Genomic DNA, 11,714 nt, shown 5'->3' with positions numbered 1-11,714 from the left:
GAAACGGATGGGATCCTTGGCTTTTAAAGAGGAACAGAGTACATAAACAATGAAGCTATGCTAAACTTTTAAAAAACACTGCAGCCCTCAGTTGGAGTTATTGTTTAATTCTGGCAGCACATGTTAGGAATTCTCAAGGTGTTGCAAAGGTAGGCCATTCAGCCCATCAAGCCTGTGCCAACTCTGAGAGAACTATCCGATTAATTCCACTTCCTTGCTCTTCATCAATAGGTTGCAATTTTTCTTCCTTTTTGAGTATTTCTTCAATTCCCTTTTGAAAGTTACTATTGAATCTGCTTCAACCTCCTCTTCAGGCACCACATTCCAATTAATTCATAACTCTTTACTTTAAAAACATATCTCCCCATCTCCCCACTGGCTCTTAAATCTGTGTGAGCAACCCACCCACCAGGGGAAATAACTTCTCATTATTTACTTGATAAAAATTCTTCATGATTTTGAACATTTCTATTAAATCTCTTCTCTGATGTTAGGAGAACAATTGCAGCTTCTCTGGTCTCTCCATGAAGTCCTTCATCCTTGATGCCATTCTGGTAAATCCCCTCTACGACTCTACCCAATCTAGTGGGCAGGAACCTGGTGGAGTAGGGTTCCACCCTGAATCGTGACCCTGCAGCCTCATCAATAATGGAATTTCAACCCTGTGTCTACATTTGTGCCCTTTAAGCTTTGATCTTTATCTTGAACTCTGATCTTCACGTAGGACTTGCCCTTTAAGTACTGAGCAAAACTATAGAATTGCTTCACTTCCATTTTTCAGTGATTCTAACTAGATAAGAATAGCTGTTTAAGAGAATTTGACTAATATACCTAGAAATGCATTGAACTTTATTCATGTTGACAAGTAATTACAGTTACAATCACACGTTTACTCACACATTACTGTACATTCTGTGTAGGCAGCAGTTTACTGTACAAGGACTCAGTCAGACTCCCACTGCTTCTGTTCCTTAGCAGCAGACGTATATGAAAGAACACCTGCCATCTACATCGGTAGAGCCTGTGTAGACATAGTGACCCCCTACCCCGTCACACAAACAAAACTGTTAGCCTAACAGGGAGCCAACCTGGTCAGAATTCAGAGCGCAGCCTGAGAATGCCCCGAGACTCGTCCCCAAACTGCTGCCCAGGCACTTGGGAGGTAGCTGGAAACACCAGCAACTTTCTCTCAAATGTCCACTCCAACCCCAATGGGGATGCGATGGGGCCAACCCCCAGCAGAGGTGGATTCCGCCATGGCTGCACTGAAATATCTACCCTACTATCGACACTTGTGTCCTGTAGCCTTTCCCTTTTTACCTTTGTCTGGAACTCTGATCTTGCATTGAGGTCACATTTTGGAATAGTTCCAGTTAAAATGGCAGTTAATACACCAGCTGTGTCAACTCTCAGTGCAACTCTTGCTAAACCCAGTTTGGTGCATCATTATAACAGTTTGAATCAGCTTTTAAAACTTTTCTAAGTGCGATTCTAGGTCCAGGTGCACACTAATTGCCAACAAATAAAGAGTTGTAAAAGCAGAAAAACCTGTCTTTTGTTATCGAGAAGACAATTAAGGCCACTGCAGAATCATAGAATGCAACACAACATAAAGTAATGCATGACAGAAGGAGACCATTCAGCCCATCATGCCTGTGCCAGCTCTTTGAACAGGCTATCCAATTAGGCCCCCTCCCTTTGTTCTTTTCCCATGTGTTGCAGTTCACTCAGGTAGTCTGAGTTGCTGTGGCAACATACACTCTTCCATGCATGTTGTAGTCTGGAGCTATGGATAGTGATGGTGGAGACTCCAACTTTCTTTCCATCGCATGGCTCACCAGGGATCTCTCCCACTCTTACCACCTGCCATCGGCGTGTGTTGAAAGGATTTGCAGGTTGATATTTAACCTGTTTGGCCACTTTTCCTTGGACATCCAGTCCTGGGGTGAGACTTGAACCTGGGGCTTCTGGCTCAGGGGCAGGGACGCAACTCACTGCACTACAAGACAATCTCATTTTCCCGGTCCTACTGAAAAGATTTAAATTTCAAGTATTCATCCAATTCCTTGTAGGTTACAATTGGATCCACTTCCACCAGCCTTTTCAACTGTGAGGAAATATATGCCCCTGTCTGACAATGAGTTTTATCTTGAAATTGTGATCAGGTTTAACCTTATCCAGTCCACTCAACACTTCATAAGCCTTTATAAGATCGTCTCTCGTGCTGTTCCTTTCAGATCTGAAGAGTCTCAGGTTCGTGGAAGGATGTGTGGTCAAGGTGTGATGAAGAGAGGTGGGAAGGAGCTCACGTGGAGCATAAACACTGGCACAGTTCAGATGGGCTGAATGGCCTGTTTCTCTGCTGTAAAATCTATGTAATATTATGCAAGCTTTTCTAAGAGTCATTTTGATTTTCACAAGGCTTTTGGATTTATTTTCAGAGATCGGATGTGGCAGGACTGCAGAGCTTTGATCTGATCCATTGGTTGTGGGATCGCTTAGCCCTGTCTATCACTTGCTGCTTCCACTGTTTGGCATTCATGCAGTCCTGTGTTGTAGCTTCACCAAGTTAGCACCTCATTTTTAGGCGTGTCTGGTGTTGGGATGGTGTTGTTATAGAATGTGTCTGTTAAAGAAGTCTTCGTAGTTTTCTGTAAGTTAACATCAAGCCTTTATTAGCTATTTGTAACTGCATACAAATATACAGTGAAGGGTACAGGCATGGAGCTATCTCCATCAGCTCAAAGATCTGTTTGCTGCCAGACCTCAGTGGCTCCAGGATTATGGCAATGATCGGATTCCTCCTGCGCTGTAAAGTGGAGTGTCCGTTACTCAAAGCCAGAGGTCATTGAGTCGTGGTTCCTTGTCTGACAAGACTGTCATGCTGGCATCTGAATCTAATTTAAGATTTGTTGGATGACCATTTACCAGGATGCCAGCATACCAAAATGAAGAACCACAATCTTTGATCTCACCTAAGAAGCATGGCTGTGTGTCTTCATGGTTTTCGGTCTGGATCTCGAGGATTACCTTTGGGCTCTCGGTGTGGGGCTGGAGTTTTAACCTGCACAGTTTACCAAAGTGTCCCTGTCTGTTGCAGTGGAAGCATTGGGTCGTACTCACAGGACACTCATCTCTCCGGTGATGGCACTTTGCACTGCAGCACTGGCAAACCTGCTCTGCTGGGTGGCTCAGGAATTGCTTTCCCTGACTTGGACTGTCCCTTGTCTTTGTGACCTGATAAGCTGGGCTGAGGGTTGGCTTCTGCCCCATGTTGTATTCTCTCCTGTGTTGTGCACGTAGCTCAGACAGTCTAGCTCGCTGGATTGCCTTGTCTAAGGTAAGATCATCTGTAGCTTGTAGGAGGTCAGAGAGTGAATCGTCTGCAACACCCACCATGATTTTGTCTCGGATGAGTTCAGAATTTCACACCACTCCGCCATCCAGTAGAGATTGTTTATGAAGGAATCGACAGGTTCCCCAGGCAGTCGGACTCTCTTATTGAATTTAGCTCTTTCCAATATTTTGTTAGATCTCAAGTTGAAATAAATGCCAAAGGATTTTAAAACCTCTTCAAATTTGGTGGATGACTCATCAATATCCTATCGTGCAATGATGTCATCTTCAACTGGCCCTGTTGAGTAAAGAAGTGTGTTTCTTCGTTCCACTTATTCCGCTTCTGATTTTTAAAAATTTAAACCTGAAGTGATGCTATATCTTAGAAATCTTTTCCTCTAAAGGCTCCAATTTTGTGACGGGTCTGAGCCTTGGGTGAGTCTCAGTGGAGTTGTAAGTGTGGAATTGCGATCCATGCTGAAGATTTGAAAAGTGTGGGTACAGTTTTAAGAGCTTACAGGCTTCCAAGATAGTGTCACCATTCACTGCAGAACAATGGATTTCCCGGACTTGCTGGTTTTGGCAGGCTTCGCAAAATGGCAGTGGTGCGCTTTGGGGAGAATTATTTACAATGGTTGCATGAATTGGTGCTCTGGCAGCTTGATTTAATCAGCAAAGTAGCATTGTGAGTAGCGAGATGTTTGAATGAACCACAGGCATGCTGTGCAAGGATTCAGGTGGTGGCGAGTTTTCCAAAAGTTGAGTAAGTTAATTATTAATTTGATTTTCTTCTGTTCAACATGGAGGTCACGTGTTGAGACTCGGAGTTGGGGATCGGGATTAGCGACGGGTTTCATTCAAATGGAGCTTCTGACTGAATTAGTAAAAGGGGCTTCTCAGGATTGGCTAAAGCCAGGAAGTGAAAAAAGTTTAGCTCACCCTTGCAGGCTATGAACTCTGTATGCTGACACTGGACTTCCAAAAGAGGTTCTGTGGAGTTTTCTGCGGCAGTAAAACTTCTGCCTTAATCTTCCAGGCTCTTCTCTCTGGAGCTTTTTCTGGCGAATTTTCTCAGTGTCTGTAGCTTTAGTTGGGAGCTTCTTTCAGTTCAGAATCCATTGAAGATGTCATTTCTCTTAGTCTTTCAGCATTTCTGTGAGGATGAGGGCTTTTGATCTCAACACTACCACCATGATAGGATGGTTTTGGTTACAGAACATATCTGTTAAAGAAGTCTTTGTAGTCTTCTCTTTGTTGACAGCAAGTCTTTGTTAACTGCTTGTAACTATATACAAATATACAGGAAAGGGTACAAACACAGAGCTATCTCCATCTGGCCAACATCACGCTGACCCTGGGTCTAGGTCATGTGCCCTCTTACATCACTGTGTGGGCGGCACTGTACTCAGTCCCACATTAATCCTAATGCACCAGGCCCTTCTACCACATCTGTTGCTGCTCCTGGCATGTCATCCTGCACTCCTCATTGAACCAGGGTGTTACGGTCAGGTGGGAAGTGGTAGGATGGCTCCGATCTGTTTCCACTCTTCGATTGTCCACAAAAGTTGTTTTAAAATACGTTTGCCAATTCAGCAAGTGTTTAACTGTTTAAAGTGCTGTGACTGTAAAAGATTCACACAGGCAAGTTTTTGTGTAAGTTTTTTAAAAGAAGAGAATAATGTTTATTGTACTTCATCCCCAATCTAAATAAAAATAATCAAAATGCTCCGACTCTCTCACGCACAAACATTCAAGAGTTCACACACGAGTAAGTTTCAAAGTGGGACAACAGATTAATTTAAGTATCCAAAAAATACCAGTTAAATATTCATTGATACCTTGAGTAGTTTCAGACTGGGCTCAAGAGTCTTTCTAAATTCTGTGACAGAACAATTTAGACATGTTGACGGACAATTTCTATTTGGTTTCCTGGAGTTAGCAGCTACTGGGTTGGTTTTTTAGATGCTGCCTATGGTGTATTGCTGATCAAACAGGCAGGGCTCAAGCTTGCAGGATGGATGGAGAGAGGAGAGAGAGAGAGAGAGAGAGAGAGAAAGTGCTCACTCAAGGATCATCTTCTTCTGCGTCTATTCTTCTTCTGTTCTGACTATCCTGGAGAAAAAAACAGTTTCTTAAACACAAAGAGAGTTAGTTAGCTCATCATATGACCCCCTCACCAACTGCTACACAAACATGGTCATAGCAAGTTGATTCCAGGTCCATGGTTTAGATATGATTAGATTATGGCTGGAAGAGTTCCTTTCTCAGCCAGGGTCCATTGTCCAATGTGATTGGGTCTAATGGCTTAGTCCACCCCCAACAGAATACACAGCTGCATTCTAGATATTTTGTGAATGGTCATGAGATGGACCATTCATACTCCTCTAAGGTGATTGCCTCTGATGCTTTCTTCTAGGCAGCCTGACTCAGTTTCAATAGCTTCAGAGGTTGTAGGGTACAGTTATGCAAATGTTCAACCATCTTAGAAGCTTAGGTTTTTTTAGTTTAGTTTTAAACTAAATACTGAAATACTGCTGTTCAATCTTTTAAACTCAAACAGTGGTTTCAGCCCAGTAAATAAATAGTCATTTTGACAAGGATCAATGCCTGGCTTAATGGTAATGATCGAGTAAGGGACATGCTGGGTCATGAAGTTACAGATTGTGGTTGAATACAATTCTGTTGCTGATAGCTGATGTCAGGCTTAACTGGCCTGTAGCTCCCTGCTTTCTTCTCTCTATCCTTTCCTAATCAGTGGTGTTACATTTGCCACCTTCCAATTCCACAGGGACCATTCCAGAATCTGGGACATTTTGGAACTTCAACACTGATGCATCCACTATCTTTGCGGCCACCTATTGTAGAGTTCATTAGACTGTACATCTCCATGGGAATGAAGTCATCCTTTGGCCAAATCACCTGATTTTATCAGCACCTTATTTTGCTTACACTTGCAGTGGAGGTACAAGGTGAACCTCTGTCATGGGCTGGCACTTGTCTGGCTGCACACAGCAGTTTACTCACTCTGCCATAAACCCCAAAAGGAAAGGCTCAGTAGGGCGTGACTTGTTTCTTTTCTCCTTGTCACTTCATCTGTGCCCGTGACACATCCCAGTCAATCCCTCTGGTACGCTTTGTGGTTGTACTGTAGACACTTTAGCAGTGACATGGGACTTCCCCTCTAGCATTCAGTGGGGAATACACCAGACTAGGCCACAGGTTAAATGAATGAGAAACTCTCTTTTTTTGCATTTTATTCTTTCATTGCCACAGGGCATCTGCATTACACTTGGGCAAAATATCCGATGTGGTTCCTTGTTGGCAGTGTGTGTTGAGGACACTGTGGTAAACTGTGGGACAACTCTGTCCTTTCCCCATCGCTAAGGGAGCTCACGTAAAACAGAGCAGTTGATGAACTGGCCAGGGGCCAGAAGTGAAATTAATATTTGGGCAGTTTCAGGCATTTCCCTGCACCTGGCACACAACTAGCCAGCTGTGGCCTCAAAGTGGCAACTCAAACAGGTGTATGGTGTTCTCAGATAGGAACATAAGGGTATTCCACTGACAACTGGAGGCAAGAGTGGAGGAGTGGCCTCAAGGAAGGGTAAGACTGCCCCCGACAAAGAAGCAGGGCACGTGCAGCAGCCCACTGACTGGCACTACCCCAGAACACCACTCAAACAGAGAATCAATTTTAAATGATTTATGCAACATGAACCCAATAATCCTCACTGAAACATTCTTTCCTCAGTGAGCACAACTTTTGAACTTGCAAGAATTGGTCACTGGCTCACCAAATCCTTTAGAACAATAGAAAGCAGAGGCAATTCAAACAGCCAAATCCCTCTACAGGCCATGTACAATTGACCCCATCATGGCCTCGAATTTATTCACTTAATCTCCTCCTTCAAGTACCATTGGCAACCATGGACCTCCATTAGATTGGTCCATGATTATGCTTGGCAAAGTGCTGCAGTGGTTTGCCATTGCCTTCTGCAGTCTGGCTGACCAGGGAACTCTCCCGCACTCTTACTGCCTGCCATCAGGCGTATTGGAAGGATTTACAGGCTGATAATCAACCTGTTTGGCCACATTATGAATACACTTCCATGGCCATTAAGTCCTGAAGTGGGACTTGAACCCTGAGCTTCTGGCTCAGAAGGAATGATGCTCCCCACTGTACGACAAGACCTCCTCACTTAATCTACTGAAGGAAAATTCTGTATGAACATTAACTGAGCTTCAAGTGCAATCAAGCAAAAACTCCAGAGTATCCATCCAATCTTCCCTCGCCACTATTCAACCCTGACCCAGTGTTCTCCACAGGTAATGACCTCTCACCCTCCGCTTCCCTGGTGGGAAAGGAATTACACTTCTTGTCAAGTTTTGGATCACTTCACTCTTTACCGAACTGCATCCAGGTCAACACTAATTTCTATCTGTTTTGGCACCTTCTGGCTACTGTCATAATGGGCAAGCTAGATGGCAACCAGGCCCATTACTCCTCTTCAGTAACCCAAACCTCACCTGCCTAGATGCTATAAGAGGTTGTTGAAACAAGGGGCCATCTCTGAGGCCCACCTTCAATGAACAAGCTGTTGATAAACAGTTGGAACATTCAGTCTAAAAGTGGGCAGGTAGTGTGAATGTCAGCTTCTGGTGGAATTGGAGGGGAATGGAAGCATACTGATTATGTTATTGGACTAGTAATCCAGGTGCCCAGACTAATGCTCTGCAGAGATGAGTTCAAATCCCACCATGGCAGCTGGGGAAATTTAAATTCAATTAATAAATTTGGAATAAAATGCTAATCACATTCATAAAACCCATCTGGTTCACCAATGTCCCTCAGGGGCGGGGTGGGGGGGAAATCTGCCATCCTTACCTGGTCTGGCCTACATGTGACCCCCAGACCCACAGCCATGTGGCTGACTCTTAACTGCCCTCTGAAATGGCCGAGCAAAGCCACTCAGTTGTAGGCAACTCATGACCACGACCCTCTCAAGGGCAATTAGGGATGGACAATAAATGTTTGCCTTGACAGCGATGCTCACATCCCAAGGACAAAAAAGAAGGCTTGGCTCTCATACATTGAATAACTTGTTGATATTCATTGTCAAGGTTTGCTTGAAGAAGATATAAATAGGTAATAGTGCCTTTAGCACTTTGCCCCAGAAAATGGCCATATTTTTCCTACAGAAGGGATATATAGAGACATACAACAAATAAAAAAAGGCTTACATTTATATAGAAAATTCTGGAAATATTCTCCCTTTCTTTATCAGTTTCTAGGTTCTCCTTTGCTGTGTTCTAGAAGGCTCCCAAGTCTCAGGTTTACTACTATTTCTGGAAACTTTACAGGCCTTTCCTTTTAACCTTATATAATCCTTAACTTCCTTTGTAACTTCAAATGTACTCCTCCTTGTGAGAATGCTTCAACACCTCTTCCAGGTTAGCCAGGTGTTCTTCAGCAGTTAGCTCTGTTACTAGGACATCATTGAGATAAACCACAACATGGGGCAGTCCTTGAAGTAAATTTTCCATAGTCCGTTGGAAAATGGCACATGTTGATGGGACCCCGAAGGGTAAATTAGTATATTATTATAAACCCCTATGTGTGTTGATAGTCACAAAGTCCCGAGATGACTTTGCTACTTCGACTAGCTGGTAAGCTTGGCTCATCAGTTTTCGGTATAGGATGCCTGCCTGGCCACTTTGTTAACGGTCAACTTGTAGTCCCCACATATTCGCACACTCTGGTCAGGCTTTAGTACTGGAACTATGGGCGCTGCCCATTGGGAAAATTGAACAGGTTGTGAGACTCCCAGCCTTTCCAGCCTGTCTAATTCAACATTAACTTTTTCTCACAATGCAAGGGGTGCTGGCCTGGACTTCATGAATCTGGGGGTTGCCTCAGGATCCATGTGGATTTTAGCTTGCAGCCCCTGAGCTCCTCCCTGAAAACGGAGACATATTTCTGTAATAATTATTGCAAATCTTTCATCCTAAGTTGAAAAATCTTGGTCCACTCCAACTTTAATTCCATAAGCCAGTTCCGACCAAGTAGACTTGGACCCTCCCTTGCTACCACTATTAGGGGTAGATAAACAGACTGATTTCCATACTGTACTGGAACCTTGCATATACCTCTTACTCTTATGTCTTCACCAGTATCCGTCTTTAATTTAGCATCTGAATTTTCCAGATATAATGGGTGATCTCCTCCATTTAGATATTTGAACGTATACTCCCCTATAACTGGGTGCCCCTGTATCCGCCTCCATTCGGATGGGTTTCTCGTTGACTTTCACTGTCACGTAGAGCGGCTCTGTTTTACCCATTTTTAAGTTGTATAGTGAGTAAATATCTGACTCTGTTTCTTCTGGTTTCTCTATTATGTTGATTTCACAATTTCTACCTTTTTACTTAAGGTTTGTCTCAATCTGTCTTTACAATATTGCACAATGTGCCCATTGTGATGGCAGTAAAAACATTCAATTCTTTTAAATTGTTGTTCGTTTGCAGACTGTCTGGTTCCATTTCTGCCATTATTATTGTAAGTTTTCTCTGTTAAACCATTGCTTTTTGCTGGTCTGTTAATGGTGGTTGTTTCCTGCCTTTCTGCACAGCCCTGCGCTTTCGCGCCATTTCTAACTGGTGCTTCCCTCCTGATGCGATGGACGGAGCCTTTTTGTGCTCCTTTGATTGCTTCCGAATCCCTGACCGTGCTCTTTATTGCGAGCGCCAACTCCAGCACTTTGCTGAAGCCTAAATTCATTTCCCACAACACCCTTTTTTGAATGGCATCTTCATTAATCCCACATACTAATCGGTCTCTTAACATGTTGTTAATCAACACCCCGAACTCACAGTGCTCTGTCAGTTGTTTTAAGGCTGCTACATAGCAAGCGACTGTCTCTCCAGGGGCGCCACACCTCGAATTAAATTTAAAACACTGCATTGTTACCGAGGGTTTTGGCTGAAAGTGGTTTTTCACAAGATTTACCAACTCATCAAAGCTCTTGGAATCTGGGGCTTTGGGTGCCATTAGACTACGAATTAGGCCAGATGTTTTACTGCCACACATCGATAAGAGGGTCGCTCACCTCTTCTCCTCCCCTGATACGTCGTTGGCCAAAAAGAAAAACGCAAGGCGTTCAATGTACCATGACTAGTCATCATCGGTGGTCTGATCAAACGGTTCGATACGGCCAAAGTGTGGCATACTGGAGGGAGATAACTCCGACGGCCATGACGAAGGCTGTACTTACAATTACCTGCATGGTATGGCTGATTTGCTTCTGTTTAAGTATTGCGACTTTCCTTGGTGTTGTCGATTGGTCGTGTTTTGCCTCGTTGCCAGTTGCTATGTTCCTTCTATCGGGTCGATTATTCAGCAAACACAGTTGCACACCTATCTACTGATGAGTGAGTTGGCAATCCCCAAGGTGATGTGGATGAAGAGGCCATTGTAAAATGAAGCACTTGCTGTTTATTCACATAAGTAATGGAGCACTAACCCGTGTGCTTCTCAAACCAAAATCCATTCTAAAACTACTGATTAACAATGTAGCCCGCACTACACAGCAATTGGGTAATACAATCACTAAGTCAATTTGCTTACATTCTCTTAAAGGTGTATTGCACCTCAGATTACCACAGAAAGTAAATTAGCAAAATAACGTGAAAATGGACTGTAAAAGCTTCTATAGGTATGTAAAAAGGAAGCATTTGGCTAAGACAAATATGGATCCATTACAGACAGAGTCAGGAGAATTTATAATGGGGAATAGAGAAATGGCAGAGAAACTAAATGATTACTTTGTGTCTGTCTTCACTGAGGAAGATACAAGAAATCTCCCAGAATTAGAGATCCAAGGAACGAGGGACAATGAGGAATTGAAGGAAATTAGTATTAGTAAGAAGGTTGTATTGGAGAAATTAACGGGGCTTAAGATTGATAAGTCCCCAGGGCCTGATATTCTACATCCAAGAGTGTTGAAAAAGGTAGCTTTGGGGATGGTGGATGATCATCTCCAAAATTCTATAGATTCTGGAATGGTTCCTGCAGATTGGAAGCAAATGTCACCCCACTATTTAAGATGGGAGGGAGAGAGAAAACAGGGAACTACAGACCTGTTAGCCTTACATCAGTAGTAGGGAAAATGATAGAACCTATTATAAAGGATGTGATAAATGGACATTTGGATAATAATGGCCCATTTATTTCTGATTGGGCATAGTCAACATGGATTTATGAATGGGAAATCATATTTGATAAATCTTTTGGAGTATTTTGAGGACAGAATTGATAAAGTAGAGTTGGTGGATGTAGTATACTTGGATTTTCAGAAGGCTTTTGATAAAGTTCCCCACAA

The 11,714-nt window shown here is 43.2% G+C and overlaps 1 long non-coding RNA gene across 1 annotated transcript; it reads right to left on the bottom strand.

Annotated features, from left to right (window-relative positions):
- Positions 1 to 2,647: 2,647 nt before the first annotated feature.
- On the bottom strand, positions 2,648 to 9,439 carry LOC144669481 (uncharacterized). Its single transcript, XR_013573674.1, has 2 exons — positions 8,578 to 9,439; positions 2,648 to 4,958 (listed from the first exon to the last, which is right to left on the bottom strand). It is a non-coding gene; the product is annotated as an uncharacterized LOC144669481 (long non-coding RNA).
- Positions 9,440 to 11,714: the final 2,275 nt, after the last annotated feature.

The sequence above is a fragment of the Cetorhinus maximus genome, chromosome 29 (assembly GCF_964194155.1).
Source record: "Cetorhinus maximus chromosome 29, sCetMax3.hap1.1, whole genome shotgun sequence".
Taxonomy (NCBI): Eukaryota; Metazoa; Chordata; class Chondrichthyes; order Lamniformes; family Cetorhinidae; genus Cetorhinus; species Cetorhinus maximus.
This window is presented reverse-complemented; position numbering and strand designations above follow the sequence as displayed.